Source organism: Sus scrofa, chromosome X (genome assembly GCF_000003025.6).
Source record: "Sus scrofa isolate TJ Tabasco breed Duroc chromosome X, Sscrofa11.1, whole genome shotgun sequence".
Taxonomy (NCBI): Eukaryota; Metazoa; Chordata; class Mammalia; order Artiodactyla; family Suidae; genus Sus; species Sus scrofa.
In genome coordinates this window covers 32,369,289-32,381,342 of record NC_010461.5, presented here as the reverse complement: position 1 = coordinate 32,381,342, position 12,054 = coordinate 32,369,289, and the positions used below count along the sequence as shown (strand labels likewise).

At 38.9% G+C, this 12,054-nt stretch overlaps 1 long non-coding RNA gene across 3 annotated transcripts in view; it reads right to left on the bottom strand.

Annotated features, from left to right (window-relative positions):
• The window catches only part of LOC106506936, a 120,981-nt gene that overhangs the window by 96,303 nt on the left and 12,624 nt on the right, over positions 1 to 12,054 (bottom strand). For all 3 annotated transcript variants that reach the window (XR_002340699.1, XR_002340700.1, XR_002340701.1), the window contains exon 2: positions 7,768 to 7,957. This is a non-coding gene — a long non-coding RNA (uncharacterized LOC106506936). The remainder of the gene's footprint in view (positions 1 to 7,767; positions 7,958 to 12,054) is intronic.

Here is a 12,054-nt window from a genome sequence, read left to right as displayed (position 1 = left end):
AAAAGTGTGACTCACAGGGACTCCTTTAAGTCTGATGCTCATGTCCTATGTTGTAGGCACTGTAATCTGAACCAGGTTGTCAATCTTTTGACTTTTGAGCATGAAATTCTCTGTCCTCCTAACAAACCAATACTGCTTACAAATCCATAGATTCTCAAGAGACTGCACTGATGATAATGAATTGTTTCTTGTCTCTGCCCACTGAGACTTGTTAGCATCGGCGAATGTTGTAAATCATGTGGAATCAGGAATTGGGATATAGGATTTGAGTTTTGTAGTGCATTTTGGAAGTATTCTTAAGGCAGAGGGGGGAACAAGGAGGGTAATAACCAAGCAAGGGAGATTCAGATCTCAATTTTTTAGGATGGGATATCAATGTGTGCTACATATAAATAACAAATAGGATCGCTCCCTAAAATTTGAGCTCCAGGCCCTCATTGGTTAAACTAAGCTGCTTTTAGGAATGGAAAATATTCATCACAAAGCCAAGCCGATATGAGGAATGCAAGAACAAAAAGGAAACTGCCCCCCCCCCACTCCCGCCCCTGCCACCATGATACAAAAGACCACCATGACAACAATTCTAGTATATGGTAAAACAGGAAAACACTGACTGTACTGCAGGTTCTCTCTTAGCCACATATGCCATGGAGACAAGGCTCAGCAACACAAGTGCACACCTTGAATCAGGCCCTAGAAAAGGCTAAATTTAAGAGTCCTACACAAGATTCCTAAGAAGAAAGTTATGAGGATTCTATATATGCACATTCACGGGATGAGCCTCAAGTGAGCTCCAAATGAAAGGGAATCTCGTGATGAATTTCTAAGAGGGGCATACAGGAAGGGGCAGGCTTGTGTATGCTTAAGGAATCAGACCAGAGAAGGAATGGTCAAAGGGTGTCCACTGCAGGATTCCTAAGATTTAAGGAGAGGTAGGTACCTGTGTGTTTGCATGCAGGAAATCAGACCTGAGAGAAGGCCAAACGGAAGGAAGTCTGTGCTGGATTACTAAGAGGAAAGGGTAGAGTATCAGCAGTGGGCTATCAAGGAACAAGCCTGAGAAGAGCCAAGTGCTTTTACATGGTCCTGACTTAGGTTCCTAAGAAGTAACAATGGGGGAATGTCCTGTCCATGTGCACTCAGTCAGGCCCAAGAGAAGGTCAAGAAAAAAAAAAAGAGTCCTAGGGTTGATTCCTAAGAGAAAAGGTTGAGAAAGGGCCTTCAAGTGTGCTCTCTGGGAAAACAAAAAACAAAAACAATCGAATCAAAAGTCAACTGATTGGCATCCTAACCAGGATTCCTAGAAGTTAAGGGTGGAAAGCATACTGTCTGTGTGAACTCAGGGATTCAGCCCCAAGAGAAGTTAAGAGGTAGATGGGTCCCTGGGCTGAGAACAGCTGGAACTTGTTAGGCCAAGTAAACCGGGCCTTGTTTCTCTTTGACACCTCGTTAAAAAGTTAGTTGAAGGAGGTGAGCTCAGCTGGAGTAGAGATAAGACTGTTAGAATGGCAGGGAAGGAGGCGGCAGAGGCTAGAGCAATGAGATTGCAAGTTGAGTTTGTTGACCAACACAGTGGTCAGGAGCTCTGAGCAGGCCAGACTCAGGCACCCCCACAACAAGGGAGTGCTTGTTTTGTTTTTTGTATGTATATGTATACATATACAGAGGTCATTTTGTTGATCCATATAGTCTGTGGCCTTGGGGCTATCTTTGTCTTTGGGAACTCATCTGTTACCTGGGCTTGTTCGCTAACAAGTCTGTGTCCTTTTAGGCCTTGTTTTATTTTCCACCTAAGAAAGATGACCATTCCATCACTCCTGGGCTCAAGGAGACCTCCCCAATTACACATGCACAGTAAGGGTCCTAGGGGTCAGAAATGGAGGAAGCAGCAAGCCCTGATACCATCCCAGCATCCTTTGCTTTGGAATCCATCTTTGTCAAGAGACACACACACATATTGCAAAGAGTCCTATGTTCAGTCAGGTGTGAGAATTAAAACAAGATAATTGGTATAGGTAAACAAAGACCCAGAAGAACTCTCCTATACAAGTGATTTAGATCATTTCTCTGGTGGGCTCCTCACTCAGGGCATGCCTGCACTCGTACTCCTTGCTACTATATGTATTACTTCTTTGCTTCTGACTTTAACAAACTTTTTCTGTGTGCTCTCCCTCATGCTGTATTGTGACTGTAACAATAAAATTTGTACCTGTCTTTACATTTTTTGTCTCCTTGAAACATTCTTGTTTTCAATAGGGACAAGAATCAGGGCAATTCTGCTTCTAGCCTCTAGCTGGTCTTGGTTTTCAACCAAGATGCCCAGGTCAATTCCGAAGCAGAGCAGAGGATTAAGATCTGGCCCCAAGCCATCACTCAGCACTCTTTCTCTGAGATCAGGTCAAGTGGAAGGAAACGTCGGCTGGATTCCTAAGTGTAAGGTGGGAAGAGGAGAGATCGTGATGGTCAGTTCTCTCAGGCACACCTGCTATAAACTGATGAAGAGTAATTGACCAGGTATCTTGTAGGGCAAAAATGAGTCTTGTGTAAGCTCTTTTGTTTCCTCCACTTTGGCTGTGCCTCAGGGCAGTGAATGCCAGAGCCATCACTCCCTGTGTTTATTTATGAGTTCACATTCTTTAAAACAAGGGGCTACCTTTTCTTAGAGTCTTTGATTAGACTTAATAATGCCAGATCAAAAACATTCCAGGAGGCAATGTATTGGTAATACATATTCCAGGGGTAGAAAACAAGTCACAAAGAAGAGATCGGTCTTAGACTGGACTCAGTCCTCCATGGCTCTCTCATATTTCTGCATGTCCTATCAACAGAGACTCCATACAGTACCTTTGTTCTAGACTCTCTTTTCAAGGATGCTTGTATAATCAACAACCTTGGATGATTAAGTTTGAGTTTGATTCTAGTGTTTCAAGAAGTGTGTTTTCATATAACATGGAATCTAAAAGCCAGCCAGCACTTCATTTGGTGCTCAAGAAACAGAAACCACTCCTGTTCTTAAGGGGGAAAAAAAAATCACGCGTTGGATTTTTAAGGTAGTTTTTTAGCCCTTAATATATCACCTTTCTAAGGAATTCTCAAGTGCAATTTTGACTTAATTATTTTTGTTCCTAACTCTTGTGGGCCAAGAATGCCATTTGCCATTTCAGTCAACAAAGGATTCTGTGGCCACAGTGCCCTCAGCCAAGGCAGCTGCCTTGATGGTGTGCCCTAGAGGGAATTCAAAACAGAGAGAAACTGGATACTGGCCCTAGATAGTTAAGATGTGTATAAAAAGAGTAATTTCAATGAGCCTAGACTCCTGCATCTCTGCATACATGGAAAAGAATAAAATCATTAACTTGAGATGTCTGGTTTGTGTGTGTGCCTGTGTGTCTGTGCCTGTGTGTGATTAGCAGTCATCTTTTAATGTTCAATTACATTTTTTCCCCTTAGCAAAAACTCCTATATGTCCTGGCTCCTCCCTTACCTCTTTGGAGCAGTGCCTCAGAGCTAACTGAGAGGCTAATTCAAGAGTCCTCAGTAAGATCAACAAATACAACACTCAACTTTTAGGCTGTGCTTTTTTGTTTGTTTTCAGCCAACACTCTCCACTTCTTTTTCAGCTTAAGATATGAATCCATGATTGTATTCATCAGAAATCAGTCCATTGGACAGATGGCACCCTAAGAATCTCAAGTAGAAAGGAATAGGATATATGGAATTACAGTGGTAAACAACCATTAAAAGTGCTAGAAAAATACAGTCAGAAATAACAATGTTGATTCCAAGAAATCTGCAAGTACAGAAATCTGTGCAGGCCACTGATGATGAATGATCTCAGCTCCCTGAAGAACTGAAGCAAGTGATTCACAGGTGCTCACTCTCAGTCTACTGTAAACTCTTTTGCAATTTCCCAGTACTCTCTTTTTAATGCTGAATACTATCATCATCTACTTCTCTTCTGCCTTCCAAATCTGATATATAAATCTTCTTATTGGCAAAATTTAACCCAACTCTGCTGGCAGTAGAGTTTTTAAAATGAAGCTTCTCCACTGTGATACAGAATCAAGTATACATTAGGGTCTGGATCATGTTCATTTGACGCAGTCAGAGACACTCTAGCCCTCTGACAAGTCAGTATCTGTACACACCATAGTTAACTTTCAAACGACCAAGACAGCAACAAAAGCCCACTCTCACCTAACATGTGGTGGCAGCTATCTCTGATAAAAACTAAGTCATCTTCATTTTCTACCCCAAATAATAGACCCTAAATGCCAAAAATCCTTTATTATTCTGTGATAGTCATCCCCCTTCTGTTTCACTCACAATCCTCTTTTGATGTTCTGTAGTCTTAAAATTAAATTTTGTTTTACCGCCTTGAATAAACATTACAGAAAATACCACATGAAGAGAAGATGGGGAACATAAATTGGTTAATAGATATGAATATATGACAAAGCAAGCATAGAAAATACTTAGAATTCAATGTTTTCATTTCCATAGTTGCTCACAAGCTAAGTGTTTATAACTTCTTCCATTACCCAAGTTTCCTGTTGCTCACAGTTCATCATAGTTGTTTACCTTTATTCCTGAAAGATGTGAGTCCTTTAAAATCCTGTCTATATTGGATTGCTATGTATTAATAAATTTTGAACGCCTTACAAAGAAGGACAAACAAGTCCTCTAAATAATCACTTGAATTCCATGCTCAACACATATGAACCTTGACCTCACTGTTAAGTAGCAACTCTTTGTCTTAATAATCAGGATCAGTTAGCACAGGAAATTGAGTAATATTTTCCCTATTAATTTACTGGTATGCTGAATCCTAAACGGGTCATTCAACAGTTTCAGTTTTCGCATTATTGGAAGAGGTGTTGTGACTCTGATGGAACACATACTGTAAGCCAGCAGAATTCTCAATTACATAAGGGATTAATTGTAATCAACCTCCCACCTGTTAGGTCATTGCCCTCTCCTTCACAGTGCTACTATGTAGAGTTCTCAGTACTTGTCTTGACTGTCAGTAAATTTACTGAGCAATGGAAGTACAAGGTCAATCAGAAAACTAAAAACAATGACTTACCTAAGCAAAAAAAAAATAAAAAAATAAAAATCAGGGCAAGCCCTTTTCCTCATACTTTAGGTATTCTCAAAACTAGATTATTGCTCACATCATTCATATAAAGTTTCACCCTCACTGGATTAAAAAAAGATCTGTTAATAAGTGTCTGTATTATCTTTCCCATTTATACCTCATTGGCTGCCATGGAATTTGGAGACAAAATCCTCTTTACAATTGTATAGCCAGATTATTCTCAAGTGGCCACATCACATGCTTTCTTCACAAGGAAAGCTGAAAACTTACCTCAAGATGAAAATTTTGAAACCTGTCTCAAAGTATTTCAGTTTTAATGGGTACAATGTTATTGCCAAAGTAATTTAATAAGTAACAGTGAGCAATTCCAAGACGCTTAAACTAATGTCAATTCTTTACCTGTTAACGACTCATGAAATCCTCCTAACGCCCTCAGCAAATTAGGTTTAAAGTCATATGCATTTTACAGATGCAGAAATTAAGGCAAGGTGGTTAAATTACTTGTGAAAAGTCACAAAGCTATAATCTGGTGGGGTGGGGGTTCAGATTCAAACATTTAGTTATGTATCTCACATTCAGCCCACGATAGCACATTTTGCATTTTCATCATTAACCTACTTCCCAGTTTTCTGTTGAATTTCTCCAGATAAAAATAAGTACTGTAAAAACTCACATTTAAAAGATGTTTGGAATTCCCATCATGGCTCTGTGGAAATGAATCTGATTAGCATCCATGAGGACGCAGGTTTGATCCATGGCCTTGCTCAGTGGATTAAGGATCTGGTGTTGCCGTGAGCTGTGGTGTAGGTCGCAGACGTGGCTCAGACTGGTGTTGCTGTGGCTGTGGTGTAGGCTAGTGCCTACAGCTCTGATTCAACCCCTAACCTGGAAACCTCCGTATGCCACAGGTGTGGCCCTAAAAAGACAAATAAATGTATAAAAGGTGTTGAATTCAGCCATACATTCTAACTTTATCCTAATTTAAATCCTAAGAAATTTTGAATTTAGGCCTTGATAGTTTATTTTAATTATTATTAGAGCTTCTTAAAAAACTCTTCTTCTGATTAATCTCTGAACCTGGAACCAAGTTTGAGAAAAATGGGCAAAGATGCAATAAAAGCATTCTAGTAATACCGATCACATGAGTAAACCCTGGTTAATATGTGTGTTGATACGAAGTGTTGTTAAATTTGATATATTGAACTGGAGGAAAAATTGTTAGAATTGAAGCCAAATGAATGTCTGCCAAATACATGGGCTAGCTACTGGCCTTCTGACTGCTACTCTGAGGTCATTTAGTCTTTCAATCCAATACATGGGAAGTTTAGACAGGGAAGAGAGACCTTAGAAACACATCCCCACTTCTATCAGTCCAGTCCATTCCTGCCTACAAATACGTACAAACAATGTAAAGACCACACTAGCAGTATTAATTGTGACCATTAGTCAACACTTGTTTATAGCATTCATCTGTGGATAGTCTGAAGTTAACAGCACTGGTAATGTAATTGGATTCATATTTTAAGGCCAAAATCTAAATGATACTTTAATAGGGCATGGAATTAAGTTATCCTGAGTTTTACTTAATCCATAACCACATACCAAGCCCTTCTCCCTCTGGAAAGCAAGCAAGGATTTCTATTTCTTCAGTGAAAGGTAACAGCTGCAGTAGCTCTGTAAATATCTACATAATTAGCATAAAGAACTGTAATGAACAAAATGGCCACAGCCAACAAGCCACCTACAAATATTCAGAGGAAGAATACTCGCATTTAATCACGGGGATAATCAAACTTAACCATGACATTTTAAAGATTATTACTAAGAAAGAAGGAAACGTGGGGAGTTCCTGTTGTTGCACAGCAGAAATGAATCTGACTGGTATCCATGAGGATGCGGATTTGATCCTTGGCCTCGCTCAGTCGGTCAGGGATCCAGCGTTGCCATGAGCTGTGGTGTCGGTTGCAGATGTGGCTTGGATCCTGAGCTGCTGTGGTGTAGGCTGGCAGCTGTAGCTGCGATACGACACCTAGCCTGGGGACTTCCATATGCCGCAGGTGTGGCCATAAAAAAAATAAAATTAAAAAAAAAAGGAAATATGACTGATGTGTAGAAGGAAAAAAAAATCCTTGCACTCAGAAAACTCACAAGGAGAGGTAGCCTAAGATAGATAAACCTTCCTAATCACCCAAAATTAAATGTTCACCTGAGCTATGTATTTGATCTTCGTTGCTCCTTTCATCCACGTAAAACACAACTCTCTCTTCTCTGATTTGCCTCTTTATTCATCTTTGCTTTCTGCTCTCACGTCTAGGAGCAGAAACTTAATTTCCCAAATTTCTTACATCTACTGTGGATTGAACTGTGTCTTCTAAAAAGCTCTCTTCAAATCCTAATCCCCACTACCTGAGAACCCGTGACCTTCTCTAGAAATAGGATCTTTCCAATTTTAATCCAGTCAAGATGAGGTTCTACAGGGTTCGGGGGTGGGGGAGGAGTCTTAAATCCTTATTTCCTTATCCTGATGTTCTTTTAAGACTCAGAAACATAAGAAAAGACGACCATGTGATGATGGAGGCAGAAGTTATAGTCATGCATCTTCAAGCAAAGAAATGCTAAGGATTACTAGCCAGTACCAGAGGTAGGACAAGTCAAGAAAAGATTCTTACCTTGGGTGTTCAGAGGCAACACAGCTCTGCCAATGTCTGTCTTGATTCTGGACTTCTAGCCTCCAAACTGTGAGAGGACCAATTCCTATTGCTTTAAGCCATCCAGTTTGTGATAATTCATTGTGGCAGCTCTCGGAAACTAAGATGGCATCTATTAAATTATTCTCTTTGCTTCCTTTGTTCTCCAAATCTGGTAGATAACCACAAAAACAAACTTTGACACTGAGTTCATCCATTTCAATGTGGCTATGACCTAGGAATTCCTCACTCACTAGAGTTTCTGCTGACAAATCCCTAATTTCATCTCATTTCCATAATATAGTTTATGTACTACAGCTTTCACATCACTATTCATTGATGAACAAAATTACACAAGTGACCTGCCTCCAAAACAAAGCCAGGGCTCTAACCTTAGCCAGGCCCACATTACCACCCTGTATATATTTTTTAAATATGCTCTGTTTTATAATTGTTGATACTATGTTCCTTTCATCAGTTATTCCTCATTTCTAACTTCAATTCTGAAGCATCCCTCTCTACCTCTACTAAATTCTGCTAATTGCCTGATGGTAAGCATCGTGTTTCTAATACTGAAATTTTCTCCTGCAGCTTCCCTCATTTTCTTACCACACCATTTTCTATCTCTGTAAATTTTGTCTGGCTATGTATATGGTCCCATTTATTTTTTCTATTCCAGAGAAAAAGTATACTTCTCCCTTTGTAAAGGTTTCTCTTTCCTTTTCAATGAGAATAGGCATTATTATTTCAGTTACTCTGTGCATGTTGTATTCAACAATTTAGAGAAGTATCAAAATTCACCTATTTAAGTTGTAAAGTTCTGTGGTTTTTAGTATACTCACAGTTGCACACTCCAAATAATCATTTTTTTGTTTTGTTTTGTTTTGTTTTAGGGCTGCGCCCACGGCATATGGAGGTTCCCAGGCTAGGGGTCTAATCGGAGCTGCCCACACCAGAGCACAGCAATGCCGATCCATGGCACACATACAAATTAACTCAAAATGGATTATATACCTAAATAAATGAGATATTGGGGCACTCATAAACTGATGATGGGATTGCAAGATAGTGCAGCTGCCAGATCGGAGCCACATCTGCAACTTACACCACAGCTCATGGCAACGTCTGATCCTTAACTCACTGAGCGAGGCCAGGGATTGAACCCACAACCTCGTGGTTCCTAGTCAGATTCGTTTCTGCTGCGCCACACCGGGAACTCCCCAAATAGTCAATTTCAGAATATTTTCTTCATCCCCAAAGAAACCCTGAAGCACTAATTCACAATTACCCTCTCCACCCATCCTATGGTGTTCTATTCCTATGGATTTGCCTATCCTGGACAGTTCATTTAAACAGAATTATTCAATATGTGGTTCTTGTGCTTGACTTTCACTTAGCGTGATGTTTCTAAGGCTCGCCCATATTTTAACATAATCAGTACCTCATTTCGTTTTTTTTGCCAATATACCATTGTTTGGATATACCAGATTTTTTTCTTCCATTCAACTATTGACTGACATTTGGGACTGTTTTCACTTTGAGGCTATTATGAGTGCTGCTATTATGAATATTCATGTACATAGGCATGTAGGTAGGAGTATATATTTATATGTTCATTTCTCTTAGATATAGGCATAGGAGTGGGATTGCTGGGTCACATGGTAACCGTGTTTAACATTTTGAGTAACTCTACAACTGTTTTCTAAAGCAGCAGCACTATCTTGCAATCCCATCATCAGTTTATGAGTGCCCCAATATCTCATTTATTTAGGTATATAATCCATTTTGAGTTAATTTGTATGTGTGCCATGGATCTAACTTCGTTCTTTCATATGTGGATATTCAGTTGTCCCAGAGCCATTTTTTAAGGAAAATAATTATCTCCCCAGTGAATTTTCCTGGCAGTCTGCTCAACACCAATTAACTTAAATGTAAGATTTTATTTCTTCACACCATCTGATTCTATTATTCTTTGCATCTGTCATCATTATGCCAGTAACACACTATTTTGATTAACATAGCTTTGTAGTGAGTTTTGAAATCAGCAATGTTTGTCCTTCAACTTTTTACCCAAGATGATTTTGCTACTTTGAGGCCCTTGCATTTCCTATTAGTTTGATGGTCAGCCTATCAATTTCCCCAAAAATACATACTGGGATTTTGAGAGTGATTGGATTCAACTATTGATCAATTTGGCAAGTATTGCTATCTTAATCTTCTGACCCATGATACTGAGAAATCTTCCATTTATCTACTTTGATTTCTCAACAATATTTTATATTTTATAGTTCATTTTTACAAGACTTGCACCTTTAAAAAGAAATCCTTATTTTTGAATTATTACTAGTAAAGAAATACAAGACCAATATACAAAAATTTTATCTTTTATCCTTCCTAAACCACTTCATTACCTCTAATTGTTATTAATGGCTTTAGAATTTTCTCTGTACAAGATCTTGGTCATTTTTGACTAGTAATAGTGTTTAACATTTTAATTCCTATTTTTACCTTGAAACATTTTCAGTTATATGATTGGTTGTCCTAGTGGTTACAACTAGCATATAAACTAAAGTATCTAGTTGGGATTAATACTAACGCTTACAGTAGCATATGGAATAGGTGATCCAGTACAATCACTCCTCCGACTTTTTCTATTCTTGTCATTCTAATTACTCTTTTATAGTTATAAGCCCATCAACATAATTTTTGTTAGGTTTTGCCATTGTTTTTGCCATTGTTTTCAAGCAGCAAGAAATAAAGGGGCAAAAAAAAAATACACACTTACACTCTTTTCTATTTAGCAATCTTTACCTTTATGCTCTTTATTCCTTTATGTGATTAAACTTAACATTTAAAGGCCTTTAATTTTAGCCTGAAGGACTCCTCTTACTATTCCTTATAGGGCAGGTCTGCTAATGACAGCTCTCTCAGTTTTCACTTTTCTGGGCAAGTTTTCATTTCTCCCTTATTTCTCAATGCTAGTTTTGCTTGCCATAGAATCCTGGTTGACAGTCTTTATTCAGCAAATAAATGTTACCCTGCTATCTCCTGGCCTCTGAGGAAAGAGATGGGATAGGCCAAGGTACTAGAGTTTGCTATTCTTGACATGGTTCCACTGTTTCTCTTGAGTATGTGCTACGTATATTTATCCAACCCTTTGATTAATTCCCAGAGTTCTCAAAAAGGTTGATTTTAGTATCTTTTTCCAATGTTTCCGTGTTTTAATGGGGGAATGTATTTATGAAGTTCCTTATTCTATGATTCTGGGAACCCCCCTTTATATGTATTGTGAAGCACATGCTTATCAATTATAGTAAAAAACAAGTGTTTTAGATGTTGATACCAACAAGGGTGATAATAAGGCATATTCAATCATTTTAGTGGGTAGATAATGGTTTACTGGAGAAAGCTTAGATTCATAATTATAAATGGCATCATGATTTCAGTAATTTATGTTGAGAACATTTCATCATCAAGGGTAAGACTATCTTTGGTACCAACTATCACCAGAAGAATAGAAATATTTTTCAGTAGTTCTTTTTCTTTTCATATTTTAAGAACCCCACCTACTACAGTAATAGCATGCTTATACACGTCAATTTGAAAAACCTGCTCATTTATCTGTGTTCCACTTAGCTCCTCCAAACATATAATACGATTATATGTGAATGTAAGTAGAATTTATACTTTTTTTTTTTTGTCTTTTTGCCATTTCTTGGGCTGCTCCCGCGGCATATGGAGGTTCCCAGGCTAGGGGTCTAATCGGAGCCGTAACCACCAGCCTATGCCACAGCCACAGCAACGCGGGATCCAAGTCGCGTCTGCAACCTACACCACAGCTCATGGCAACGCCGGATCCTTAACCCACTGAGCAAGGCCAGGGACCGAACCTGCAACCTCACGGTTCCTAGTCAGATTCGTTAACCACTGCGCCACAACGGGAACTCCGAATTTATACTTTTTTCACTTATGTCTATTGAGCACAATAATGAGAATTATGGAAAAGAAATTATTATCTAGACCAGCCTTGTCTTGGGCCATAATGCATACTCTTAGTGTGCCTGTTGCAGCAGCACCAGGGTATTCAAGGAGAAGTTTTCTGACTTCTATGCTGAATCATTCACCATCTCCACTAGGTTATTGAGAAAAATCCTATGATATGAAGGCCCTCTGCTAGGCATTTAAAATGAAATACAATGATCTGAGAACTTTTTCCTACTTACAAGGCACATGCAGAGATTCTTTTCCCAGTGCTTTCCTTCATTCAAT